This window comes from Varroa jacobsoni, unplaced genomic scaffold (genome assembly GCF_002532875.2).
Source record: "Varroa jacobsoni isolate VJ856 unplaced genomic scaffold, vjacob_1.0 scaffold_188, whole genome shotgun sequence".
Classification (NCBI taxonomy): Eukaryota; Metazoa; Arthropoda; class Arachnida; order Mesostigmata; family Varroidae; genus Varroa; species Varroa jacobsoni.
In genome coordinates, this window is record NW_019213090.1 from 27,589 (window position 1) to 47,367 (window position 19,779).

General features: G+C 40.7%; 1 protein-coding gene across 2 annotated transcripts in view; it reads left to right on the plus strand.

The window, feature by feature from the left end:
• Positions 1-19,779, plus strand: part of LOC111272624 (cGMP-inhibited 3',5'-cyclic phosphodiesterase 3A) — a 90,326-nt gene that overhangs the window by 12,594 nt on the left and 57,953 nt on the right. The window lies entirely within an intron of this gene.

Sequence of the window (19,779 nt, forward strand, 5' to 3'; positions counted from 1 at the left end):
GCGAGATTATAGAGAGTAGTTTATAGTCACTCCACAAGTTTAGTTCCGATAACTTGATTTGAAGTTGATTATATTGACTAGGGGATTGCAAAATGCTTGAAAGGAAGCAACTGCAAGCCCATAAATATTCTAAGTATACTTCGCATATTATATTTCATATATTTTACATGCCTATATGAGAGCTTAATTGGATTTATAATATCCACAACCTAATCAAGTCTTCTTCTTACGCTCTGTCCTTAATACTGCATCTAAACATTTCAGTGAATGTTTCTTATATGTACTTTCAGTTCCATTTCAATAAATCATGATCCGCCACCATTACAGCTCCAACTCAAGACCTAAACCATCCTTTAGTCGTTGGCAAAGTATTTGCTATTAACCTACATGTAACCTTTCAATCGTGATTTGCATCAAGTTATATTGGTAGATCTAAACTTAGTGTCGTTAAAATATCGCTCAAATACTCTACATACAAAACGAATCGACGGAATCATACACTATACTGGCTGGCGACAGGCAAAAGTCCCAAAAATACTAGAACTCAAAATCACCAAAAAGTGCCGAAAGTCCTAGAAATACTAACTACTGAAGCTGATCTGGACGACCCAATCGATATTGGTTATTATCCTTCTTCAAAACGGCTGTTATTTAAATTATCAAACATTTAGGCATATTAAAGATGACTTTTACAGGTTAGTTCGATCATTTTGAGACCCTCAAATTTGAAACATATTAGGACCTTCCAATGTACCTTACGCCTGTTTCAGTTCTTTCAAAAGCCGCATAAACACTGACATTAATGTAGACTGTCAGTGCCACTCTAAGAAAGAACTTTACAACCTTTCTCGAATTTAGCGTGAAGAAACTGGATAACGGCTCATTTTCATTTGGTTCGTAAAAACGATCCATTGTTTTCTACCATGATGAGTTTGTTGTTTACAGAGAACAGGTCTTCTTCTTCTTCTTCTTCTTAAAGTACTAGACTTAACGGATGAACGCATGCGCATTACGACATTTAGCCCGCCAATATTCGTTCTAATTTAAATCCATTTGGCTTCTTGAGGATACAATTTTAAGACTAAAATTATTTCTATTGAATGGACCACTTTTCTGCCGACTCGTTCAGTGTCCTACTGCCTTTAGTTGCTAGCTTTCATTATGTTACATATTAAAAGCAGCTTTTAGCGAAAATAGATATTTCACTTGTCTTTAACATTGCCACCTATCTGCGCGCCATTATGTCACTACGCTGCTTCCGTTTCGGAGCGCCACCGGACGTGATAGTTCAGCAAGTCAATCGAAGTGAATGTCTATTGGATATAACTTATCAGGCCCCTTTAACCTTCGGTGGCTCCAGCATAACTGGGGTGACTAAACGTTTTTTTCAGACAGATTCGTGACCCGTTATTTTCTCCGTAACACTGTAGCATAGTAGTTGGTAGTGCTTTGCCAAAATACCAGTACTGATTTTACATCGAGAAGCGATTTCTCTCTGTGCTGCTAGATTGTTATCACGGAAACGAGTGATGGGCCCCTTATCGTTTAAACGTGCTTATTGAAGTTGTGTCTACCTCACGCACGTGGATCCCTACCCGCTGACGTAGAGCTTAAACAGCACTGGAAGGCTAGTAAAAACGGCCTTAAAAAAATATACTTGCTACTATAGTACAGAATAGCTCTTTCGTACAGTGACCAATTCGGTCGACAATTTCCACCCTATTTTTTCTACCGAGAATCTGCAGAAGGAAAACTAGAAATAGACGGCGGTTCCTGCTAGTAAAGCCTAACTTATTATTTTTAGATGTTCTAAAAGCGTGCGGTATTTATTGCGGTGGCAGTAGTTCAGCGAGCCTGTTGCTTGATGGACCTACATGGTCGACTGAGAACTATTACTGAACTACGAGTGAATTTTTAATACGGACTAATTTTTAGCATTATTGTGTAATTTAAGCATGTCCAAGGTGCTGGTTCTAAGCTTTGGGTATTTTGTGAAGACTGTCTTTTTCTTACAGCTCCTTTTTGCCCTGTTACAAAAGCTGCAGATTTTGAATTTGCTAAAACCTAATTGCGAAGTTACGTAGCTAGCTATTAGATCTACTGAAAACCCAACAACGAAATACGCATACCACATACTGTGAATTAGAAGCAATTGTATTGTATAGTTGGCTTCCGTCATTGCATTGCATCCTATCGACGCTCACGTCGAACATAACAGTTTCAGGACACTAATCGTGTCCTAAAGATATATTAGGACAATAGGCGTCACAGGGAGAAAGAAAACAGTACACATGCCTTTCCTCACAAAAAGTCGCGATTGCAAGTGCAGGTTAGCATTACAAGAATCGCTCTGATCCTTAGTGATGAATGCCTTTCTAGATACAACGCAGTACTACGCTAGAAATATCCTTACAATGTACAGAATGATTAGAAATTAAATGATGGTAAAAATTGTTTCACTGTTTTTTTTTACGAGCGTACACAGAAGAAGTTCACCTTCGGAGTGATCATTCAAAGGACGCTTTGCAACCGTATTATACGATACATGTTCAAGGAACATAGAAGCATGACTTTGTCACAACTACAGAAAGTTCGATGATTGCAGGACATGACTGAATGGGTGTTAAAGTAGCGATGTAAAATGTTAGTTAAATTACTGAGGAGTGTGGTTGGATTTGTCAGCGCCATGTCGGTAATATATGTGTTGACCGCACATTTTTGTCCAGGAGGCTCTGGAGAAGATTACAGGAGCACACAGAAGAACATTGCGCACTTTTTATTTATTGATCCATCTTCTTCCAATTTCTGAAGCTGTCGGCAAGAACATTCTATGTGTGCCAACTTTTCTTTTTCTTATTAGGACGGTTAGCCAACGCGCTTTCTCAGAAGCTTCTTAACAATCCGTAATCTCCGCTGAGCGATCTATGTTTGTGAAGTGATTGTATTGCACGCACTCCGATCCAGCTGCTTTATTTTTTTAAGAAAGACTCTCCATCCTTTAAAAGAATTGTTTTAATTTAAGTTGTGAATTTAAGTTGTGAATTTAATTTAACTGTGACTAAAAATTTTTCCAAATTGTAAAACCTCTCATTCTTCTCAGGAACTCCGTTTCCACGACAATAATCGGACTTTTTTTTTGCCACGCAACCTAAATGAATATGCAATTACTACATTCGTATATTGCAGCTAAGCATCTGGCAAGCTATGTTACCAGAGCGAATTTACATCCTAGGTGTTGCTACGTCATGAAGGATGCTACCTACCTATAAATTAGCTTCAGCGACCATCTTCGGATTTTCCCATAGAAGTCACCTCAGCTAGGCAAACCTCTTTTAAAATAGCAGTTAGAAATCTGGATAACAACACGATGACACTTGACATCACTAAATTGAATAGGCACGACCTCGTCGTTCTCTGGCATTACCAAGTTATCAGCGGCGCCAGATACGCCAGATAGAAAACCTTGAAATATTTATTAGACTGAATCAGTATTTGCGACACCGTGGTTATTGAGCACTTAACATAAAAAAAAAACGGCAAGAACTAACTCTCCGTAACAATGTTATATGCAATGAAGACGATCTGTTGGAAGAGACGCAAAATGCACCTTAAATTAAAAATGGCGTACGCGGCAGAAAATTTTAGCGTGTTTAGTAGCTGATTTTCAAAAAAAAACACCAAGGAATGATAGGAAAAGATTCTCGATGTATGTCCAAGAAAACAGCCATTGAAAAGAAAAACAAATACGAAACTAAAGGCCATTCATTCAGGCATGTTTCTTTCTGCGGCGTTACTGCGGTGTTGTCCATGAAAAAAAAGGCCGTTTGCCAACCGACACGTTGGCATTGTCAACTCTGATCAGCGAGCCCTGGCAGGTTTTTTGGCCAAAAGAACATATTTGGGTAGCACAAGCAAGGGGAGAACAACGGGGGCTTAAGAAATCAAGAAGAGTTTTTTTGGGAACATCTGTTGTACCGTCGATGAAACGGCAGTTGTACCGCTTCCAAAATAAACAGATAAATGCTCAGAGAGTCTTTCTTGAAGGCGTTCTTGAAAGTTGTCACACAGTACGGCAATAAGCAATAACATCGTTTTTTTCCAGTCCTGTGCTCAAATTCAACGGGAGCAGCAGCGCCAACAACAATATAGACAAACAAATACAGCAAACATATTGTGAGAAGCGATCAGCTGGAGCGGTTCTGCGGCATAAGGCACGTCTATTGACTACGACAAGACCTGGGGGTGCTCGAGCAGACTAAGGTTTAGCCTTGCATGAAGGCGGGACGTATGCGAGCGCGATCTCGGTTTTATTCTCGTTTCTGCTATCAGAAGTTTGTGTAGAAAAATGGCATGACCAGTTCAACGTGCATTTGAACGAGGTAATATACAATTTGTATACAGCTGATGCTAGCTGGGGTCCGCCCTCTTCCCTACTGAACGGCAGTAATGATATTTAGGGCGTATAATTTTTGGACGGAACTCTCCGACAATTTCTATAGTAACATATTAGCTTTACCTAACTAGTCTTGCGGGCTAGTGGATATTTGCCTTCCTTTTGCCGGTATACCCAGGATGCAGAAGAGCTCGGGGACGAGCGCAGGCCGTAGATTTGGGGTAGCCTAGCTTGTAGTAAAGGGGTTGTGTAGAAGCGTCATAATTCAAAAAGGAAGTACTATTGCCTGATACGGATTGAACCGACATAGTTCATGTGGCAAGAATTGTTAGGAAAAGCAGACTTGCACGTTTTTTGGAAGTTGAAATAACTATGTATACCCAAAGACACAGTGACATGTATACAGATCGAACAGCGTGGCGTCTGAGCCAACCCGCAACGTGAGCCATTTGACATGTTAGAAGGTAGATCGTTGCTATTTAGTATGTACCTTTTACTGATGTACAAATTAGCTAGAGAAAAAAAACACGTGCATTTATATTAGTTAACATATGCCCATGGAGTGTTTCTAAAGCAGTATATCTGTGAGTAGGGCAATATATAATCGCTATAACGTTAGCAGCTGGGGACGAAAGGTCATTTATCGATCACTACTATTCATTAGCATTGATTTGCCTCTGGTAACTGTGCACCTATTGTTCTGGGTGGAACACTTGAGTTTCCATCGAAAACTTTAAATGTATTGGTATAGATACGCGCTTGAAAGCTTCATTTAGCGCTCGTATTAACTGTATCGAAGTACACGCAGTAGAGCTATTGTATAATATCTTCTGAGAAGCTTCCTTTCGATTACGACGACCACGCCCTACTAGTATAGGAAATGTATACGCCGTATCAATTTTTAAGCCGTCTGTGGTTCCATAGCGTAGCAGGTTCCTTGGAAACTATGGAGACTATCTTAACAACGGTTAGTCTCCGCAGTCAGGATCAACAGTATTGCTTTTCCATACCCTCAATACACTTAGGCGATGTTTCACGCCCATTAGCAAATATCCGCCATTTCTTACAAGTAATATTGTCTCAGCCTTCAGAAAGGTCGTTTGCGGATTCATATGGATATTGAAGCCGATAATCATGCTTTCGTGATAGAACTCACGTCCCGCTATAAATTGTAAGTGTAAAGGGTCGAGTGCGCTTGCATTGAATCAAGCTCGTGTACGAAAGATAGACTTATCGTGCATACAAGTGAAGTTCGTACAAATTTAATTCATTTGGGTGGCTGACGTTGGGAACGCTTTCGTTGGTTATAGAAAGCTACGTTATATGATTGAACTTTTTTTTATCTCCCATATTTATACAAAAACAGCAAACGCAGTCTGACCGTTGTCGTCATTAATTAGGGACTACGAGGCTGAAATTAAATACGACCACCTGCGAAAACCAGAATCACTCGAACCATCATAAGTTTGTATGGCTATATATTATGTATATAAAAACTGTAAGATTTATAAGATTATTATGTTCTTTGGTGTAAAGTTGCATAGATGCGAAGGTAGCCCTGCAATTATTAACTTCAATGGGTTGATAATTAATAAGTTGGCCTCAAAAAGATTCGAGCGTTTCAAACGAAAAAAGAACAGTATATTTTTCTTGGCAAGACATGCAGAGCATGTCACAGTAAATTTGTGTAGTAAAACTGTACATGACCAATAATTGCTCGGCTATGTTTGTGTGCAGCAGCGTTCCGCAGCCTGTGAAATAAGCAAAAAATCCATGATGAAAATTCGAGCTTAACCTAATTGCCTTCAGTACGCTGTCGTGTACACCCCTTACATATGCTCCTACGGTACGTTCGCGTCATTTATGTAATGGGAATCCTACACGGACGGGCTTCCCGTTGCTTTTTATGGATCACTTAAGACGTCACTGCCATATTTATAAAGGCTATCTACTGATAGTAATTGGATTGCGTCATCCCTATTAGTAATATACGAGAAGGTAGACAAAATACATTTGCTAGAGTAGAGACGAAACAGTGTGAAAAAACGACTTCATGATCCTCGATGGCTTGAGAAACGGAGGTTGACTTAAGGCTTTAGCCAAATCATGAGTCAACGCCAGACATCCTAATAGTAATTCAGTGAATATGGCCGATCATTAAGGAACTCCTGTAGCCAAAATGTCAGCATGATGCTGGGCCGCTCCAGACTAAACCCAAGTCTTCAGAACGGAAACTACTCTCAGGCCATGTTTGTTGCACATGCGGTCGAAGCTCTTGTTCTGCTACGGGATTGAATCAATAAGGATGGCATAAGCCCAGAACTCTGGTAGGATTTACCAAGCGATCACATTCACAGTCATGAGACAGACATAATAGAAAAGCTAAACGCTGGATTGCCATTATGGATGGATACGTAGCGCGCCGACCAGCTGCTTGTGATTCAGCAAACATCGACCATAGTGTAATACGTGATACCTTGGAATATACACGGTAGCTCATGATTGGACATTGGAGGAAGTGATGCACGTTTCAGCATTGTCTGTCTTGGTGGCTTTGTGCAGGACGTCTCAAAGTTCGAAGCCAGTCCTTCTGATGGAGTAATAGAGCTGACAGTATGATGAAGTACTTCTGCCAAGCGACCGTAGAATGTTGATACCTATTTCATTATGAAATGTTGAAATGCATGGCATCAAATTTTGGCAAATGTCAACTCAGGAAATCTCGTAACTATGGCACGTGCGTATACAGAAAGGTCTTCTTTTTTTCCATACCCATTTGCAAGTAGTGGATTAATTATACGTGCTAGCAATAAGCGAATTAACGAAAAATTATCCACGCCCAAATGTTCAGCGTTCAGACTTTATAAACATTATAGACAGAGGTCCAGGAATATTTGGCGTAAGCTAAGACTTTGATTTACTTCTAAACGTTTACGAAGCTATCGTCAAAGCCTCAATCGTAAATGTTGATAATAGCAGAAGTTTTCGACAAAAAAAAAACAATATTATGCCAGAATTCGAGGACCCGTCTGTTTTCAAGCTAAAATGTTTACTGACATCAAAACAACTGAGCGAAATAGCAACCGTTGACCGCAATGCACCCTCTATATCGACGCGAAAAAATTGCTACACGTTTTCTAGCATCTTGAACAGCTCAGATACACGCAGTATGAAACTCTACTACGGAAATAGCCGAAAAGGGTCAAAGCGATCGTAGACTGATTTAAGATTTCGAACGAAAACGACAAAAAACACATCCGCATTTATACGCGTACGAACAACAAAGTTCAAACTTTAACATTGGGTAGAAAACCATTTGTGTCGAGTGTGCCCCTCCTATGAAAACAGTATGAAAGTCAAACTTCCACATAGTAAGTAGGGGCACACATATAATGATAACAGTCCAGCTATTTGAGACTTTAATTTTTATCAGTCGGTATCTGTGCGTTGTGTGTGTCCGGATCGCTGTCACTAAACGTTAGCTTTATTCTCGATGTGCTATTTACATTAAATAGACTACTTTGAATCGAGTTGTTCAGGGAACAAGCAATTTCTTCCAGTCGCAACGCTTGAGACGCGGTTGAAATGCGTTGGCAGCTGGAACGGTTGTCAACGGTGTGAGTGGGAAGACAGAAGAGCGTTATCCAGATAGCGTTCGTGGCTGACGTAAGTCTTTCTTGTGGCCACTTTGGACGCCAGCATAACAGAAGCAAGCAGACGGCTAGGCCAGTCTTGAAGTTCGAACTTTATTTCATAAGCTGTATATAACGTAAATTGTCGAATAGTAAAAGGACAACTATACAGCTTAGGCCACCTAAATTGAGCGAATGTTCACAATTGAGTTACCGCCACAAAATGAAGCACCTAAAGCATTAGGTTTTTTCTAGCTCTGTCAAAAAAAGGCCAAGTCGGGCGAAACGTGTCCATCATAATGCCCTCCACATTATGGCTATATTAAGTCGACAGCACTGTACTGAAGACAGTAAAAAATTTAAAATTGCCGATATACGATATAGTCCTACAGTGCATATTATCTAAATGTTCAATAACTAATTCCGATGAACAAGGCAAAATATCTCTAAACGTTATTAAAGCGATTTATATGATTATACATACAGAGTTGTCTAAAGCTCTCAATTATGCTTCAACGACCTGTCTCATATTGAATTTTACTTTGTTTGGCGCCTCTGGACAAACTGCGCCACCTTGCGGCCGTTATTAGAGGGTGTCCACATTTTAAATAGGCCATTTTCTCTTTTAAACAAATATTGGTAATGTGCTTTAAACATTAGAACCTTTTATCTAGAGCTAGCTTAACTACAAATCACTCCGCTCACATTAGCAACAATAAACTAGAACTATTGTAACAATACAATAGCGTATAATTGAGGGTATTTACGCATGTGCTGTTTAGGTGTACGTTGTGTGCGCCTTTACACGTACGTAGAGCACGAATCATTACGGCATTAATGAAGTGCGCTATCTTCCTCGTTTAGCGGAAATACTACGCTGATCATCATGCCAGATGAGATGATACGTCTTGTTAATTATTCGGTAAATGGCCATTCCATTAGCGAAATAGCCTATGACAGTAATGCATAATGGAAACGAATTCAGTGCTGACGTCCATTTTAACGGGCCGGAGGTTTCCCATCCTGGACCTGGCAATCGTCTGAGTGCCATGACCTGCATCAGCCAGATGCTAAATGGTCACTAACCAGCGGACCTAAACAGCCGTGGGATAGGTCTCAACGAACGAGACTAGAATTTCGAGCAGGTTTGAGATGGCCTGACGGTCGTTCAGTCGACATGCAAATAGGTGTAATAGCTCTGCTTGCTTTATTTAAAGCTATGAAACGTGATTGTCGACATTATTCAATGGATGGCAGAATTCATTTTCACGAGATCGGAGTGCTGTTCTATAATATGAGTCATAATGTACAGTGCGGTGTGAGCCGATACACTGCACGTAGGGAATGATGTGGTGTAAAGTTTGGGCGGTACCGGTTATCAAGCCATTTTAACATATACGTCAATTAGATAAGCCCACTGCGATCGAAAGCCTCGTATCCAAGAAAATTTCATAAAAGTCACTTGAGGCGACAATTTTTGCCAGCGATAGGTACAATGTGGCAAAATTCAATCTAGTGACTACCTGGTAAAACGGTTATTATTGATTTGACGCGGTAACTGGTCCTGGCCTGGATGTAATTCGTCAATTTCTCGTATGCAATGGACTACATATTTGTACTAACGGGCTATGTATTTGTAGTGTTCCATCTCTAAAGAGATTGAAAAGCGGGCTAATATCTATATATAGCGAGCGAGCGACGAGGCATTATGTCGCTCCCTCTTTTTATGTCTATATTTGGATTTATGGCAAGTATTGACATGTTACGGCACGATCAGTTTCCACTTTTTCTCATCACCAGAGCTATTTCATTGCCCTATGATTAATTTAACCAAAGAGCTTTTTACCCGTCGACTAAACCGCTAAAGGGTGATACGCGGTCGCAAGGCTTCAACCTGCCCAGTTTTAATCGCAACTTCATTAGGATAACAACCTCTACCTACCAGCTTATCGCTACCACCGCTACTATTTCTAAAGTGGTCGAATCACAATTCAAGGCGCGAACCATTTACCATTGTCAGCGTCCAGTATTTTAGGTGAAACTTGTGTAAGTGTTTCGTGGCGAGAAATGATTATCAGTCTACTATGAAGCAAAAGGGGAGAGCACAGATCTGTGAGCAGAGGTGGGGCGAAGAATAAACATTTCTTCCTACAGTGCTATCGTCTGGCAGTACAACTAACGTTACGTTGCTATGCGCTTAGAAGATCAGGGGAAGGGTAGAAGGCGTGACACTTTACGGTAAAAAAAACATAGATGGCTGGCTGTCTGATTGGATAACCTGATCCAATCTCTAGAGAATTCACTTTCTCCCTAAGGATTTGCCTCTCCTTTTATCTGAGTTGTTGTGAAACAAGTCAATAGTAGAGATGAACTGCGCCCATATTACTATTATTATTATTATTATTCTTCAGCGCTCATACTCGTGTCCACATTACCATTTACTCAGACACAGACACATTCTATGGGACTCGCTAACGTCGTGCATATGGACCTATATAGCAAAGGCTTATGGGGCTGACATCATCATACCTAGCCGTACTCATTATTTGTTTTCTCTTCGGCAAATTACTTATATATATATATATATATATGTGATTTAACAATAACTGTGTTCATAATGGCGCTATAGCTATACGATGTCAGAAACAACCGCAAATATATATTTTTTTTTCAAAGAAGAATGGGAAAATATCGCGCTGTGTACTAAAACACAATCGCGCTCATGAATAGCAAAGGTGTTAGCGTTCTTCTAAAGGGAAAAAATTTCTTATACCTGATTGATACAGACAGCAGGGAATAGTTTTAGCGAAAACGCCTCTTTTTTGGCGGTCGTCTTAAATAACCGAACCCGTATAGCTATCTATATATAAATACAGATCACTATGAGATGCAGACGTTCATTTTGCGTCCAAGTTCATAATTGCATATAATAATAGTAATGCTTCAGTATCAGCTTTTAAGGACAAAAAAAAAACTATGTTTAAAATTGTGGTAATTTTTTTAACGTTGACAGACGCTCAGTCTTCTTATTATATATGTAACCACAATTTTCATATGGTAAGGTTACTGGTAGTTTTAGTAAAGCCAGTGCAGGATCATTCGGAGTTCTGAAACCCCTTGCCTTTTTTAAAGTTTATTTTTTGTTTTTTTTTTTAGTACTCGAAGACCGCTTTATGAGGAAATTTTACCGAAAATCATTGCATCTAAAAAAACCTATTTATTCTGAGTTAACGTTCTAACGCATTACACTTCGCCTTGACCCTAGTTTTTTTTCATCTGTGTTGTACCGTTTAGCCAACACTGTTATTCTTTTCCCTTATTGCTCTTCCCTTAATACTGCAGTTAATATCTGAGCGCATATTAAATCTTGGGTGAAGCCAAGTTCCCGCCGTAGATGTCTGCGGTTCTCGTTAAATCCTGGGCCACATGAAAGTATGCGGAGTCCTGTCTACCTTTCCTATATCGCAGTTTGCTTAAGTTTTGCCAATTCAATAGCGGTACTCCTTGGATGTCCCGTAAGCATTTGGATTAATGGGTACGTCAGGGCATGTATCCGTATACGTATTATTCCTTCAAATCAGGATTAAGGATTTAGTTCAGAAACCAGGTTCTTCTGGCTGGATCGAACTTCACCGTTGCAACCATTTTTTTTACCGCTATTTCGTGGATGGTTTTTCTTGCCGTGATCGGATTCGCTTGTCTTTCGGAGAATTCAACAACTTTGGGATTCCGCACGATTTGCCACGCTAGAACCTGGGCAGAAACCGTGGCTATGGTGTGGTTTTGTTTGGAGATGCTGATTAAACGTTGCGTTTTGTCCAGACATTTATGCGCTCATAGGTTTTGTTCTTCGATAGTTGCCTTGTCAGATCCTGAAAGCATCTTATACCGTCTGAGGCTACTTCTCTGCTTTGTGGGAGCAGGCGTTAAAGATCTGTCGCTTGTTGGGTGGCTTACTCTGCTGGGTAATGGATGTATGACGTACCAGTTAGGTCCCGGTCGAAAAAACCTCCAGTGATTTGACCTGTTTGGATAGCCGTTCATTTCGTTGTGTAATCCTGGCCGACGCTTTCGTCCATTTAGCATTACTGCTTCTTTGTTCTCGACGCTAGGGTGAGTCGTCGGACCCCTAGCTGAGCCGAGATATCTGCGAGGGCTACATCCGCCATTCGCTCCAGATACTAGAGGTATCGAATGTTTAGAACCAGCGTAATATTGTCTGCATACGTTATTAAGTGCGTGCCCAAGAGGTGAGGTCTACCTAGTTGTAAGTAATATTCTGCGGGCTGGCCTGTATCCTGTAGGAAATCATCCGTTTCTCACCTAAGAATTAATGTATCGTCTTCCGTATATGGTGAGATATCGAATGACTTTTAGGCATCATTTCTCTCGTTCCAGGTCACTGAGTTGAAGGCATTTTTACGTCCAGGGAGGATTATAAAGCAGTGTGTTATCATTGCCCACAGGGCTTTTTCGATCTCCAGTACCTGCTTGACAGCAGCGTACGTGCAGTGACCTGTCCTGAATCTGCAAGTGCGTTCCTGCCGTCCACCTTCCTAACTAGGCTGCAGTTGATTATAGGCTTTACACTCTTCGACAACACGGTAGCATACTCATATTATTTTCCCAGCTTCGACATAATTGCAAGGCGCGCAACTTTCCTGCTGAAGCATATCTGTTACCATCCGCTGAAAGATTTCTTTCATCTTTGATCTGGTGGTCTGGATGAACATTATCTCCATAGGAACTGCGTCGGGCTTTCGGGCACTACTTTTGAAACAATGCTTTTCACCTCATGAATGATTATTAGGAAGAAATTGAGACTCGCGTCAGCGGAAAAGGCAAATAGGCGAGGCGCAGGTCTGTCGGGAAATAACGCGGTTATAACTCTATGCACTTCTTCAGGGGGAAGAAGCGGAGGGGTATGCTATAATTTACCTGGTATGCTCTTGTAGCCCTTTTCCTATGGGTAAGACTCCACTTCTTCGCAAAGCTATTTCCACTGATCCGTTTGCCCTTGTAGATCTATTCCCGAAGTTTTCGGCGCGCCTTTTTGCATTCATACCACAGGGAAGACGAGTCTGACAAATGCTGGGATTTGAACTGTGTACACGTTCTTTGGCAATAATTCCAGTCGTTTTGGGCCCGTCCTACGCGGTCCTTTCACCAGTACCGTAGAAATATGTAAGCGAGTTTAGCGAGTGTCGGACCTTTATCTAACAATACACACACCTTCTTCAGCATTTTTAAAACTGTTATATCTAATACCTGCAAGATCCACCCATTAAATTTACGCTTAAGTCTACTGTAGTCCGTGCCTCTGACCAATCTGGGCATGTTTTCAGCGGCTATGAACGGGATTGAGCGTAAGATGCATGTAACGTAGAAGTGGTCAGAGAGTGTTTCTGCGTCGTTTTTTCTTGTACAGTCTACGATTCTCGGGAGGAAGAATATATGCCGAAAGACGGATCCAAAGTAGATCTCTGTAAGCTGCGTCTCAACGTCGGGTCGGGGATACTTATTAGGTATAAATCGAGTCGTGCCACCCATTTGACCAGCATCTCACCGTTATTTTCTTCTTAGAGCCCCCCGTAGCGTCTTATGAACATTAAAACTTTTTCCAACAACTACGATGACCACTGCTACGTTTCGATGGGTGAACTTTGTCTAAAAAGTTTCCGTATCTCTGGCGGAGTTCGGGAAGATTTAAATGAAATAAACGACTACATCTTCCATTTCGATGAAGATAAACTGATTTCCCTACCCCACACTTGCAATGTAAATCGTTGGGTCCACGTTGTATATAAAAAAACGTTTTAAGCAAGTAGCAAGCAGAAAGGTTATTCATTCGGTAACCAGATCGTAGGCGAGCGGGAAGCGGTTGAAATTTATTTGGAAAATTCTAGTGTCTATGTTTGTAGTATGCTTCCTGCCTTGGAGTCACGAAAGATGCGACTATGGCAGATGGGACATTGACACGTAGCAGAATGCGGGCTTCTAGCGTTTCTTGCTTGGGTGACCGTTTTCCGAAGCACAGCAGTTTTTCAGGGCAAAATGTACAACTCCAGCGGGTCGGATTCTCGAACTGAGGTAGTACATATATTGCAGGACTGAAACCGGTTCGTCCATTCTGCACAGGGTTAATCCTATGTTGATGCAAATTTTCTGATTGAACTATTGGGCTTTTTGATTGGTAGCTTGATGATGCAAGATAACCTCCGGCGCGTGTTTACTTGCGTTTTGACAGCGGTCGCCGTGCTGCCATAAGACAATGCGCTGAATATGTTGGACTGACTCATGGTAGCATCCATGTTGCTGACGATGACGGTCCTAGATAGTCGCCCGACCTGTTTACTGTGACACCTGCTGCAACCGTTGCAGATGCTGTCGACGTGGTATCCGTCACCAAGATCTCAATTTGTTGATCCTTTCAAACATCCGTTGGACTAGTTGCTGATGCTGATGGATCTACGTTATCTTGGAGCTTGCGGACTATGTTAGATCATGATTGCTGCACTGGTCTCCTTGCGCCTGGGGTATTTCGCTATAGGGACCCGATAACAAAGATACACGTTGCTCACTAGGCGAATGGTTGTCACAGTCAGCAGAATTTAGATGTGTACGATCTTAAAGTACGCGAACCTCCGAAAACATCGTTCTAATCGAAACAAGCTACTTTGTGAGTGGCCATAGACAATGCGCCGCAAAGATGGAGCTCGCAGAAATATTTCAGATCTTAAATATACCGTTCTGTATTGAGTAACTAAACTATGACGAGGTATTAGCACAATTACACCTGCTTTGAATTTTACACCTATAGTACGCAAACAATTTAGTCTGCTATCCTGGATGGTAATATTGTCTCCTCTTTCGACAGCGTTGAAGATTCTCTATAAAAGTGTGATTTTTTTTAAACGTATATGCCATTGCGAAATATAGCGGCTTCGGCTTAAACGATAAACCGAAATTCTACTACCCGGCGCGTGACACGAAAATGCAACAACATTGATAAGGAACCCACAAACATTTCTCCTATATCAGTATTACATGACAACGCGGATACATAAATCTATGACCGTGTATTAGGATCAATCAAGTCGTCAACCATTTAAGTCGGCGCGAAAGAATCTGCGCAACAGGCTGACTACAAGAAAAAAAGTGAAATAGCTAAAAAAAATAGCAAAAAATGCCCATCAGAAAGATATACCGAGCACTAACATAACGAATTTTAATATATTTATTATATACGTCATTAGGTATTTAATCTATAGTCTAATAGGTATATAGTATATAACAAATTGTCTTCTTTTTAATGGAGTGAAGACTAACACGACTTCACAATTTCAGAAAAGTAGCCAGTCTCTTAACAGAATGAGCACTGTGCCTCCTGCGATCGTGTGCAGTAGATTATTAAAGGGGGATGAACCGAAACCACTGGCGGGCGAAGGCATATTCCTGCCGCCAATAACTGGAATCCAAGAAAAATCTAAAACTTCTTTTCCAAATTGTCGATTCCTTCTTCTTAAGTTCATCGTGATCTCGGCTTAACTCTGTAGTTCAAAGGGCTCATTCTCTGTGTAAGTGAAGACACGTCAATTATCATACTTTTCCTAGACTCATATATAAGAGGAAGTTGCGTTCTTTTTTGAAAGCTGTAATAAAAAAAAATCGGTACCGCAAACGGAATACCTTCCACAAAAACCGACAAATAATGCTACGTTATCACACTTTATTTAGTCAAAGAATCTACTTAATCCAGTTCTTTTCTCTGACGATTCCTGTATGGGCAGAAAAACAGCTGCAATTAGATCTCAATTTTGTATTGAAAATACTAGTCTCTATTAGTTAATATTTCTAGTTGGTTGGGTCATTTTGGGAGCTTTGAGGAAAAACATCACCGCACAGTTTTTTAAAACCTAAAAATGAATGGTTAACTCCACTGTATTTTATCCTGCAGTTTTTTTAAGAAGCAAAGCCTTTTTATTGACGATGTGAATTTTTATGTGATATGAATGGTTAAAAACTTAAAAGCCGATCCATGAAATCCTACCGATTACGCACTATTAACGGAAAGTTACCGGAATGGACTGCTATAGCTGAAAATAAAATCCCACGTTACCTGTATAGCGTAATAACTTATATACAGCTGCATGCACGTTGCATGATCGATAGCGATGCACGCTATCGACAATACGCAGTATACTGGCCCCTGCTTGTTGTAATTGTGAACACATTTATTTAGAAACATGTAGAAATATAAAGATACAAATAGGATCATATCTAATACATTTAACAGTTCTAGTGATTAGGACAGGGGGGATATTTCAGTTCCAGTGGGTTGCAGCAGTTGATCATTGTGCGCCTGATGTTTAAGCGCTCTTGGCAAAGGGGCAACTCTACCCCGCTTCGGATATACTTAGCTATCCTCTAGTACGCAAAGGGCGAGCTATCTCAATCATTCTAGTGCGATTCGGGGAAAAATATATTCTATTTTTAAAATGGCCTACCTCTACAAGAGAGCTATCATGGACAACCTGTCGTGTAACACCTGCCGCGTTAATGACTGACCTTGAGCGCTTTGAGCAGTAAGCCACTTCCGTAGATATTATAGAAAAGAAAATATGACGGCACACGAGACCATTACGCTTTTCGTAGCGACCGACCTTTGTTACATGAACGTATTCGTACAAGACATTAGGAGTACTCGTGAAAAATCAATAAAATAAAAACGACTAGTAACTTGAACGTTATTTGGACAGAACTACGCTGACAAAAATTTATGCAAAGAACTGTATTTGACACGTATTATATGTTATGTAGTTTAATATTGATATTGAAAACGATATCAGATTTTTCCAAATTTTCCGATGGAACAACTGCGACGCCTGACACTATGCTACTATTGTGTTACCTAAGAATGTTCGGATCTGCTATAGAAACAACGTAATACGTTTATGTAATTAAGTTATCAAACATACATATATTCTACGTAACAGTAATAGTCTACTATCTAATAGTATAAAGATTTGGCACTCTCGTTCGTCGTCTAGACAAAGCAGCTGTTTGCTGAAGGTGAAGCTGGCACAAGACGCGTTGCGGTTCAGGAAAGCCGTACGGCTGTATGGCAATGGCAATTTTCACACGATTACCGGTATAGACTTCAGCTTTATCTCTCTTTTTAAACAGGCCATTTGTTGTTACCCGTGCATCTTCGGCGTGCAAGCCGATGAGTACCGTGATGCCAGTCAAATATACGTTTTAAGGCTGATATTCGATTGCATTTTCTTTGGTGCGTATCGGCATTGTGCGCAGACTAGTATCTGTTGCTGGTAGCAACGCATCCTTACGGTAGATGCCATACCAGATCACTTAAGTTCTGCATCGCATAAGAATCCCATCAAAATTAATCGCCAATTACAACCACCTATCTACATGACAGCCTTCTACATACGTGTGTAGGTTCTCTGTTTCTACACGCGAGGAGCGAAAAATCTCTGGCATTCATTTGAAAAAACGATACGAAACTTTATATCATTGTTCACTCATTAATAGTTCTTACGGTACGTGCGCAACTTAGTTACGCTTAGACGTCCAATTGAATATACCGAAAATACTCAAGAAGAAGCTATGACATTTATTACTGATTATACTGGGTCCTTATGAATCGACGCATCCTTTTAGGACACCGAATCGTGAATAACGTCCATTGGTAGTTGTGCGCGAAGGCGGCATGGAACGTAGATCATCAGTGTAAAAATAAGCAGCTGCAGATACCGTCCCATTGATAATACAGAGGTAGCGTGTTTTTACAGATATCAAAGATGTGATCTACGTACTCATTTAAAACGCTTCCTTCGCAAGGGTCAAATCATCGTTTATTAGTTATCCCACTGAGACGACCGTAATGATAAGGGCCTTGGTGATGACGTAGATGAAGTAAAAGTCTTTGTCATAGTAAAGAATTCGTTTAAGCGACGGCTCGTTCAGGCTTACTATCTTGCTATAGCAAGCATATATTGTCAGATATAGACGCGGACAAGCAGACTCACAGACAAACCAATCATCTGACCGACATTTCGAGCTACAGGCTTGAAATGTAAAGTATCAGATAAATCATTAATTTCATATCATATTGTAGTACCTATTACTTACCGGCTGTCTGCCTAAATGGAACATTCAAAGGGCTTTTGCCCTCCATTTAGATACTCATGATGGTGCCGCTACATTAGCGGTAGCGTATAAGCAAGGGAAAAACTCGAAAAAAAAAAGCTCAAACGAAGAAGAGTACATTTTAATTCAATATATAAATAGCTTAGCAGCGTATTATTCTATTTGTATGTGCCTGTAATGCATTTATATTGTAGAGAAATTCACAATGTGCGCTTTCACTAATTAATGTTGCCGCCGTTATTTTGTTCGCTGGTTATAGAATCGGTCGGTACAGGCTCGTTGTTACGCTCAGCTGAGAACGCACGAAGACTGAAGGCTGTTGCTTCTGGTAGGAAGACGGACAATGGCACGATTGCCAAGCTAGCGTCCTCACGTCATCAACTACCAGCCCTCCCTTGGGTCGTTTTTCAGGCCAAACTTAGGCCACACTCTTCCGAATGACAATCGACTAGCGACAGGCTAACAGAGTTGTAACTCGTAACCTGTTGTAGGCACTAGTTGCGTTATATTCTCTGTACAAAAGCTACAATACAATCGTCATACATTCTCAAGCCGAATCATAAAAGCTTCGGGCATACACATACACTGTTCGCAATAAGCCTATTCCTCGTGTCCCATTGCAGAGATGGACAACAATGCCTACACTCTGGTATAATAGGTCACCCCTATTCATTCCACTAGAAACTATGCTATTCTATGTTGACTGGACCGAAACTGCGCCGATAGCATATGCGCAGGCTAAGGCGGTTCCGGAAAAAAGGACCAAGCTTCAAGAATCAATCTAATTCAATCAATAATAATCAAACTCTGATATAGTAACGAGGTTGACTGTTTTCCTCAGCATGTGCTCGCAGTAATGCACTCGATACACATGTGCATTGTCATCGCTAACTGATTGGTTCGCGGGTACGCTGTCGATAACCTAATAGGCCTATCCTGTTTATAAACGACCACAAACGACCTGGCATTGTGGGTGTCATCCCATGCTGTGTACCACTGCAGCATCCACAGGAATACGTCTGTGAACTCGATATCAAAACGTCACCCATAAACCTTCGTCGACGTGCTCGCATCACAACAGCCACACTATCGCGTTACGAAATTACCAATCCGAGGCATTTTCTTAGAAACATACTTCCAAGTGACATTTATAGCGGTAGTACATAATCATAAACTTATGGCTAACACAGTACTTTTTAATATGATTGATCATCTCGTGGTACGATATTGAGTCGGAGCGCAAAAGCTTGCTTACTAATCGTATAAGATCCTCAATATAATAGGCTGGAAAGCATTTTAGTATTGCTTTTAATTTCATATTAGTCATTCAACAAATAATACAAAGGTCAAATTCGTTCATATAGAACGAACTTGTCACCATATAGGTGACAAGTATAAGGACTCAGCTGATCATCGGTCGATGCAACCTGACATAATTCATTACCATATATCGAACGTATTTTTTTAACATTGGACGATCGACGATTACCAAAGCTCGAAGCCGTACGTGGACGTCTTAGGGATTGTACGATGTCAAAGGTAAGTAGGATGATAATGATTAGCTAAAGGCAACGGTATGATGGG